This window comes from Theobroma cacao, chromosome 9 (genome assembly GCF_000208745.1).
Source record: "Theobroma cacao cultivar B97-61/B2 chromosome 9, Criollo_cocoa_genome_V2, whole genome shotgun sequence".
Classification (NCBI taxonomy): Eukaryota; Viridiplantae; Streptophyta; class Magnoliopsida; order Malvales; family Malvaceae; genus Theobroma; species Theobroma cacao.
In genome coordinates this window covers 24257746-24265852 of record NC_030858.1, presented here as the reverse complement: position 1 = coordinate 24265852, position 8107 = coordinate 24257746, and the positions used below count along the sequence as shown (strand labels likewise).

At 40.5% G+C, this 8107-nt stretch overlaps 1 pseudogene; it reads right to left on the bottom strand.

Moving 5' to 3' along the window:
- LOC108663272 lies at positions 1348–7957 on the bottom strand (annotated as a pseudogene).

Here is an 8107-nt window from a genome sequence, read left to right as displayed (position 1 = left end):
TCTTTGCACATTTCGGTAATCCGAAATAGTGCAAAGACGTAGACACTGTATTTGATCTAATTCATTAATTCTCTTATCAAAGCTCTTTTTTTTTTGTTGTTTTTTGTTTTTTTTTATTTTTTTTTATTTTTTTAATGAACTCCTCAAAGTTGAAGCAATGAGACTTTTAAAAATGAATTTCTCAAAATTGAGGCGACGAGACTTTTAAAAATGAACTCCTCAAAACTGAGGCAACGAGATTTTAAAAATGAACTCCTCAAATCTGAGGTACTGAGACTTTAAAAATGAACTCCTCAAAACTGAGGCACCGAGACTTTAAAATGAACTCTTCAAAACTGAGGCAATAAGACTTCAAAAATGAACTCCTCAAAACTGAGGCAACGAGACTTTAAAAAATGAGCTCCTCAAAGCTGAGGCAACGTACCTTTAAAAATGAATTCCTCAAAATTGAGGCAACGAAACCTTTTTTCCTTTTTTGAGATGGTGAAAAATAATCAATTCCTCATCTGAAATTCTATGATTTTAAAGATGAATTTCCCTCTTTTTCAATTGTTTTAAAATTTTGAACATGACAATTCATCTTCATCAGTTTCCTTTTTTTTTTTGGTGTTTTAGAGCCTTCTCTTTGATCAATGGGGGATGAATCGATCACACTTCCGATCTCTCATCTTCCCCAATTCATTGCTCATAACTATTTTCTTCCTCTATCATATGCATGGTCCAATCATTCTTCACATTTTTACTGTGCTCCATTCTATTGCTAATTCCATTTCTTTCTTTCTTTTCTTAGTCTTTTCTCTTTTCTTTTCTTACATTACCAGACTCCATTTCATTTCCTGTTAATTACGATCCTTTTTCAAAATATTACAAACATTTATTACTTTATCATGCTCTTTATTAAGTATCATTCCAATTTATGACAAATGCAATGCAATGTACTCATATCTCCTCTCTTGGCAGAATGGAAATGATGGCATTGTTGGGAGCAGAAAGGCTACTTTTCATTAGAAAAAGGGAAGTTTCTACAATCAAGCATAATGACAAGGAACATGGGAAAATTGATTAACACAAAAGGGATACAGTTCTTTCTTAATGACTGTTTCGATAGATATTAACAGTAGTCTCGAAATTTTATCCTGAAACAGGCACATTTGTCAGCTCCCTTGTCTTTTGCATGAACATCTCGGATCATGATCTTCACCCTTTTTGTGTTAAGCTTTTGTAGTATTTGGACCTCTTTCGTGTCTAGACCGCCATTTCGGGTTTTCGTCCTAAACACATCTCCCAGATTCAAGTCGCCTTTTCAGGTTTTCAACTTGAAAATTTTCTTCTTTTTTTCTTTTTTTTTTATGCAAAATATTTCTTGACTGCATCGGCATTCACCGGGTTGGAAAACTCTCTTCCGTCCATCTCCACCAAAATTAGTGCTCCTCCTGAAAAAGCTTTCTTCACCACAAATGGTCCTTCCCAATTCGGTGTCCATTTCCCACGATGATCATGCTGGTTCGGGAGAATTCTTTTCAATACTAATTCTCTTTCTCGGAACTGTCGAGGATGTGCCTTCTTGTCATATGCCCTCATCATTCTCTTTTGATATAATTGCCCATGGCAAAATGCCATCAACCTTTTTTCTTCTATGAGATTCAATTGCTCATAACAAGCATTAACCCATTCGACTTCTTCCAACTGTACTTCTTTAAGGACCCGAAGGGAAGGAATTTCCACTTCAATTGGCAAAACTGCTTCCATCCCATACACCAAAGAGAACAGCATAGCTCCCGTGGAAGTTCGGACTGTTGTGCGATAAGCATGCAAAGCAAAAGGTAACTTTTCATGCCAATCTTTGTATACATCTGTCATCTTTTCAATTATCCTTTTGATGTTCTTGTTGGCTGCTTCCACTGCTCCATTCATCTTTGGGCGATAAGGTGTTGAATTGTGATGCTTGATCTTGAACTTGGCACAAACCTCTTTCATCATCGAACCATTGAGGTTACTAGCGTTATCCGTGATGATCCTTTCCGGGAGACCATAGCGGCATATTATTTCTTTTTGGATGAACTTACATACCACTTTCTGGGTCACATTGGCATAAGATGCTACTTTTACCCACTTAGTGAAGTAGTCAATTGCCACTGGAATAAACCGATGCCCATTTGATGCCTTCGGGGTTATCAACCCAATCACATCCATGCCCTACATTGAGAATGGCCATGGTGATGTCAATACATGCAGTGAATTAGCAGGGGTGTAGATTCTGTCCGCATATATCTAACACTTGTGACACTTTCGAGCGAAATCTATACAATCCGTTTCCAACGTGAGCCAGTAATACCCTGCTCTCATGACCTGTCTTGCCAACTTATGTCCACTTGCATGTGCTCCACAAATTCTTTCGTGAACTTCCTCAACTATTCTCTAAGCTTCGACTGAATCCACGCATCTCAAAACCGTTTGATCCCTACTTCTCCTGTATAAGATGTTCCCATCTAAGAAGAAATTCATTGCCAACCTTCTAATGGTTTTCTTATCATTTTCTGAGCTTTGATCTGGGTATTGCTGAAACTTGAGACAATGCACAATATCATGGTACCACGGTTTCCCGTCTATTTCTTCTTCTACGCTGGAGCAGTGTGCAGGGCACTCTCGAAGATTAATCATGATGGGTTGAATTTTGACATTGGTACCAACTTTGAACATTGCTACTAACGTGGCTAATGCATCGGCCATTTGGTTCTCCTTTCGGGGCAAATGGGTGAAGCAAATTTTATCAAAATTTTCAATCAGCTTTGAAACATACTTGTGATATCGGACTAACTTCGAGTCACGTGTCTCCCATTCTCCTTGCAACTGATAAATAACCAAAGTAGAGTCCCCATACACTTCCAAAACGTGAATTTTCCTCTCGATTGCTGCCTGAAGACCCATGACACAAGCTTCATATTCAGCCACATTATTGGTGCAATAGAAGTTGAGTTTAGCTATGACGGGGTAATGATCTCTTTCTGGTGACACTAACACGACCCCTATACCATGCCCCAAGGCATTCGAAGCTTTGTCGAAAAACATCTTCCAATTCCCTTTCTCCGATTTCACCCCACTTGTTTGGCATATTGACATCAAGTCCTCATTCGGAAACTCAAACTCCATTGGTTCATAATCCTTTTCCACCCTTTCTACAAGGAAATCCGCGATTGCACTTCCTTTGATAGCTTTTTGGGACATATACACAATATCATATTCAGACAATAACACTTGTCATCTTGCCACTCTACCTGATAAGGAGGGTTTCTCGAAGATGTATTTAATAGGATCCAACTTTGCAATGAGCCAAGTGGTATGATATAGCATGTACTGCCTGAGTCGATGCGTCGTCCATGCTAAAGCACAACACATCTTTTACAACGAGGAATACTTGGACTCGTATTCGGTGAACTTTTTACTCAAGTAGTAAACTGCCCTTTCTTTCTTACCAGTTTCATCATGCTGTCCTAACACACATCCCATGGATCTTTCATTTACCGTCAGGTATAAAAGGAGGGGTCTCCCGACCACAAGTGGTACCAATACTGGTGGACTCAACAGGTATTCTTTAACCTTGTCAAAAGCAACTTGGCACTCCTCATTCCACACCCCAGGATTATGTTTGCGAAGGAGTTTGAAGATCGGGTCACATTTGAGTGTGAGATGTGATATGAACTGGGCTATATAATTTAATCTTCCCAAAAATCCTCTAACCTCTTTCTGTGTTTTGGGATGAGGCAAATCACGGATTGCTTGAACCTTATCCGGGTCGACTTCTATTCCTCTTTCACTGACGATGAAACCTAGTAGCTTTCCTGAAGTGACTCCAAAAGTGCACTTTGTCATATTTAATCTGAGCTGAAATCTTCGTAACCTCTTGAATAATCTTTCAAGATTGGTTGTATGGTCCTCTGTTTTGCGAGCTTTTACAATCATATCATCCACATACACCTCAACCTCTCTATGCATCATATCATAGAAGAGAGTCACCATAGCCCGCTGCTAAGTTGCCCCGGCATTCTTCAGACCAAACGGCATTACCTTATAACAAAAGGTCCCCCACATAGTTATAAAGGTAGTTTTCTCTCTATCCTCTAGTGCCATCTTAATTTGGTTATACCCTGAAAAGCCATCCATAAAGGAAAACATGGAATGGTGGGCAGTATTGTCAACAAGGGTGTCAATGTGGGGAAGAGGAAAATTATCTTTTGAGCTAGCTCTATTCAGGTCTCGATAATCCACACACATTCTCACTTTCCCGTCTTTCTTAGGTACTGGGACAATATTTGCAACCCATTCAGGGTACTTAGCTACTTCCAAGAATCCTGCATCGAACTGTTTTTTCACCTCTTCTTTAATTTTCAACAGCATTTCAGGTTTCATTCTTCTCAACTTTTGCTTAATCGGTTTGCATTCGGGTTTCAAAGGCAGTTTATGAGCTACAATGTCTGTATTGAGTCCTGGCATATCTTGATAGGACCATGCAAACACATCTACATATTCATGGAGTAGCTTTATTAGTTTTTCTTTTTCCATTGACACCAACATCATACCAATTCTAACTTCTTTCTTATTTTCTTCATTTCCCAAATTAATCATTTCAAGTGTCTCTTGATATGGGACAATTTGTCTCTCCTCCTGTTCTACTAGTCTTAACAAGTCTGAAGTTAAATCATAATCCTCCACGTTTTCTGTATCGTCAAGTTCACTGACACTTGCACCTTTTCAAAATTATCTTCAAAACCACTGTCATTATCATCTTCGCATTCATTATTTGGAATCTTGAAAGGTAAAGGGAATTGAAATATGTAGAGCTATTGTATAGGTAAACAGTTAAAATAAAGGGATGAAATGACATGAATGGAAATGGTTAATCATGAGAAGAGATATGAGAAATGCACTACGCATGTCAATTTATTAAAATAATAAATGATAAAAAGCCCTATACATAAAATTCCAATGCTTTTGGGCATAAGCACGGATGTTTAGTTTGCATTACTTTGAAATTGAATCACAAGTGACTAGTAAACTCATGGTAGTCCAGCTGCTCAACTTTATATTCGGTGGCTCGAGGTATGTAGTAGGAATCCCATCCACATTTCCTAACTGTTCTTCACCTTCCTCCGTTGCACATATTGATAAATCAGAAAAGGCTTCCCCTAAAGCTGACACTGTTTCTCGGCTCCCAACGGTGAGTGATTCAGGAAAGATACAACCTCCAGATCAGAATGTCTCGTAGAGATGAGGATATGTCTTTCCTTGGATTTCCAACTCATGCCCCTTAAAGCGAGCCAACCTTTTCCTTTCTTCTTTCGGCTATCATTTCTTCTCTTTCCTTCTTAGTTGGCTTATACCCCAAGCCAAACCTTTCTTCATTTTTGGTAGCACGTATGGGCCTTCTAATGCCTTGTAGTTCTCTTCCCAGTCCTGCCCCCGCTCGGTAGCCTTTCCCTACTATCTGACTGACAGCCATCTTGGTGGTTTTGGAAAGCCTCGGAATAGGCGGTGTGGTTCCTTTTCTAACATATGTGGTGTTAACAAACTCGAAGGATCGGAAGGAACATTCAGGCACTTCTTCTGTCGCTTCCACATAAGGAGTATTTGCTGGCTTGCTTATGAGTAAGTCCTCTTCCTCGTTAACACAGACAATCTTCCCTTCCACGATGAACTTGACCTTCTGATGAAGAGATGAAGGTATGGCCCCAGCCATATGGATCCAAGGTCTTCCCAACAAATAATTGTATGAATGAGCGATATCCATAACTTGAAATTCAATGGTAAAGGTACACGGGCCAATTTCTACCAGTATCTCAATGTCCCCTACTACTTCTCTCCTTGTTCCGTCGAAGGCTCTCACGATCATCTGACTCTTTCGCATGTAGGACATGTTGATGGATAAACAGGCCAAGGTCTTCATGGGCATCACATTTAAGGACGATCCGTTGTCAAGCAGTACCTTTGTGACGGTACAGCCTTTACACTTGGTAGTGATATGCAAGGCTTTGTAATTTCCTCTACCTCCAGAAGGGATTTCTTCATCGCTAAAGGATATTATGTTACCCACCGAAATGTTCCCAATGATTTAGTCCAAATTTTCAGCTGAAATATCGTGATCCACATATGCTTGGTTCAGAATCCTCATCAAAGAGTTCCTATGTGGTTCTGAGCGAAGGAGCAGAGATAGTAGTGAAATACGAGCGGGCAACCTGTTCAATTGCTCGACCACATTGTACTCACTATGTTTGATGAACTTGAGGAACTCGGCAGCTTCTTTTTCCATCACAGGTCTTTTTGAGTAATCTGTCGATTCTGGAGGTTGCACCTTTTCTTCTCTCGGACTTCGCTCTTTTTTCTTTCCCTTCTCATTCTTGAGATTTTCCAATGCTTTCGGTGAATAGAAACATCCGCTGCGGGTAATCCCTCCAACACCAGTTACATTTGCAGCATCATCTTGAGATTCAGCTATCCATTTCTCCGCTTTTAAAACTTTTACACTGCAGTTGTAGTTCCATGGGACCGCTTTGTCGTCTTTGTAGGGGAAGGGTTTAGGGACTTCGATGGTCATCTTGGCATGGGTTCTGTCCTCCACAAACTCTCCTCTTGGTTCGTAGAAAATGGTTAAAGGTTTTATCTTCATTGGGTAAGTGGACTCATTGGATATCATGTTTACTGCTAACTCTGAAGCTTCCATATAAAACTCGATCCTTGATTCGTCTATCATTCTTTGCACTTCCTTCCGGAAAGAACTACAATCTTGGATTAAATGCCCCACACATCCTTTGTGATACAAGAAACATAGTCTTTAGATATCTCCCGAGTCATTCACATTAGGACATTCCGGTCAAACCTCGAGCATATTGGCTTTTACCAAGGCTTCAAATACTCTCTCCATGGGGGTTTTCACTTCCCGAATGTTCCTTTTAACATACACCTCCCTTTCAATTGCATTTACCCCTGCCCCAGCATGATTCGGCAGTGGGTTGTTGTTAACATTCTGTTTCGACTTTTTTTCAAAGTTCAGGATTCCTGCCTTGATCAACCCTTGCACTTTATGCTTGAATTCCATGCAATTCTCGATCGAGTGACCTTCGATTCCATAATGATAATCACAGTGGGAGAAAGTGTCATACCATCTCGGGAATGGAGGTTTTAATGGCTCTATGTATAAAGGTGCCACTAGATGGTTTGCAACTAACTGAGTGAAGAGTTCAGCATATGGGATTGGGATTGGGTCAAACTGCATTTTCTCTTGCTTGTTCCGCCATCCTCTTGATTCACCAAGAGTATGCTTTTTTGAAGGTGTTGTTTGTTGTGTGGTTGAAGCTGTAACAGGTGTGGAAGTAGGTGGGTGAATATTTGTGGGGTAAGGTGTCCGTTGGATGGGAGTATATGGGTACAGGTTAGGAAAGGCATTTGGCATGGGTGGGTATAGGTATGGGCTTTGTGAAGTGTTGTGCACAGCTGGGTAATAGAGGTATGGTGGGTATGGCTGGTAAGGGTTGTATATTCCTTCTTGGTGTTGTCTTGAAGTGATGGCTTGGGTTTCTCCCTCTTTCCTCTTGAAAGTTCCCCCTTTCCTCGTGTTTGCCGTATCACCTCCTTCCATCTTCCCTTGCTTAATGGCAGTTTCTATCATTTCTCCCGAAATCACCATATCAGCAAAGTTCTTTGTGGCACTACCAACCAATCGTTCATAGTAAGGGGCTCACAAGGTGTTAACAAACATTACAGTGGTCTCTTTCTCAGTCAATGGTGGCTGAACTTGAGAGGCCACATTCCTCCATCTTTGAGCGTATTCTTTGAAGCTTTCAGTGGGTTTCTTCTCCATGTTTTGTAAAGAAAGGCGATCCGGAGCCATATCTGTAACGTGCTTATACTGAGCTACAAACACCCGAGCAAGGTCTTTCCACTTGTGGATTCGATTGCGGTCCATTGGATGTACCACTTTGCTGCAGCACTAGTAAGGCTATCTTGGAAGCAATGTATCAAGAGTTTGTCATCATGAGCATATGCGGCCATCCTTCTACAATACATGGTGATGTGTGTGACCAGGCACTTAGTTCCATCATACTTCTCAAGTCTG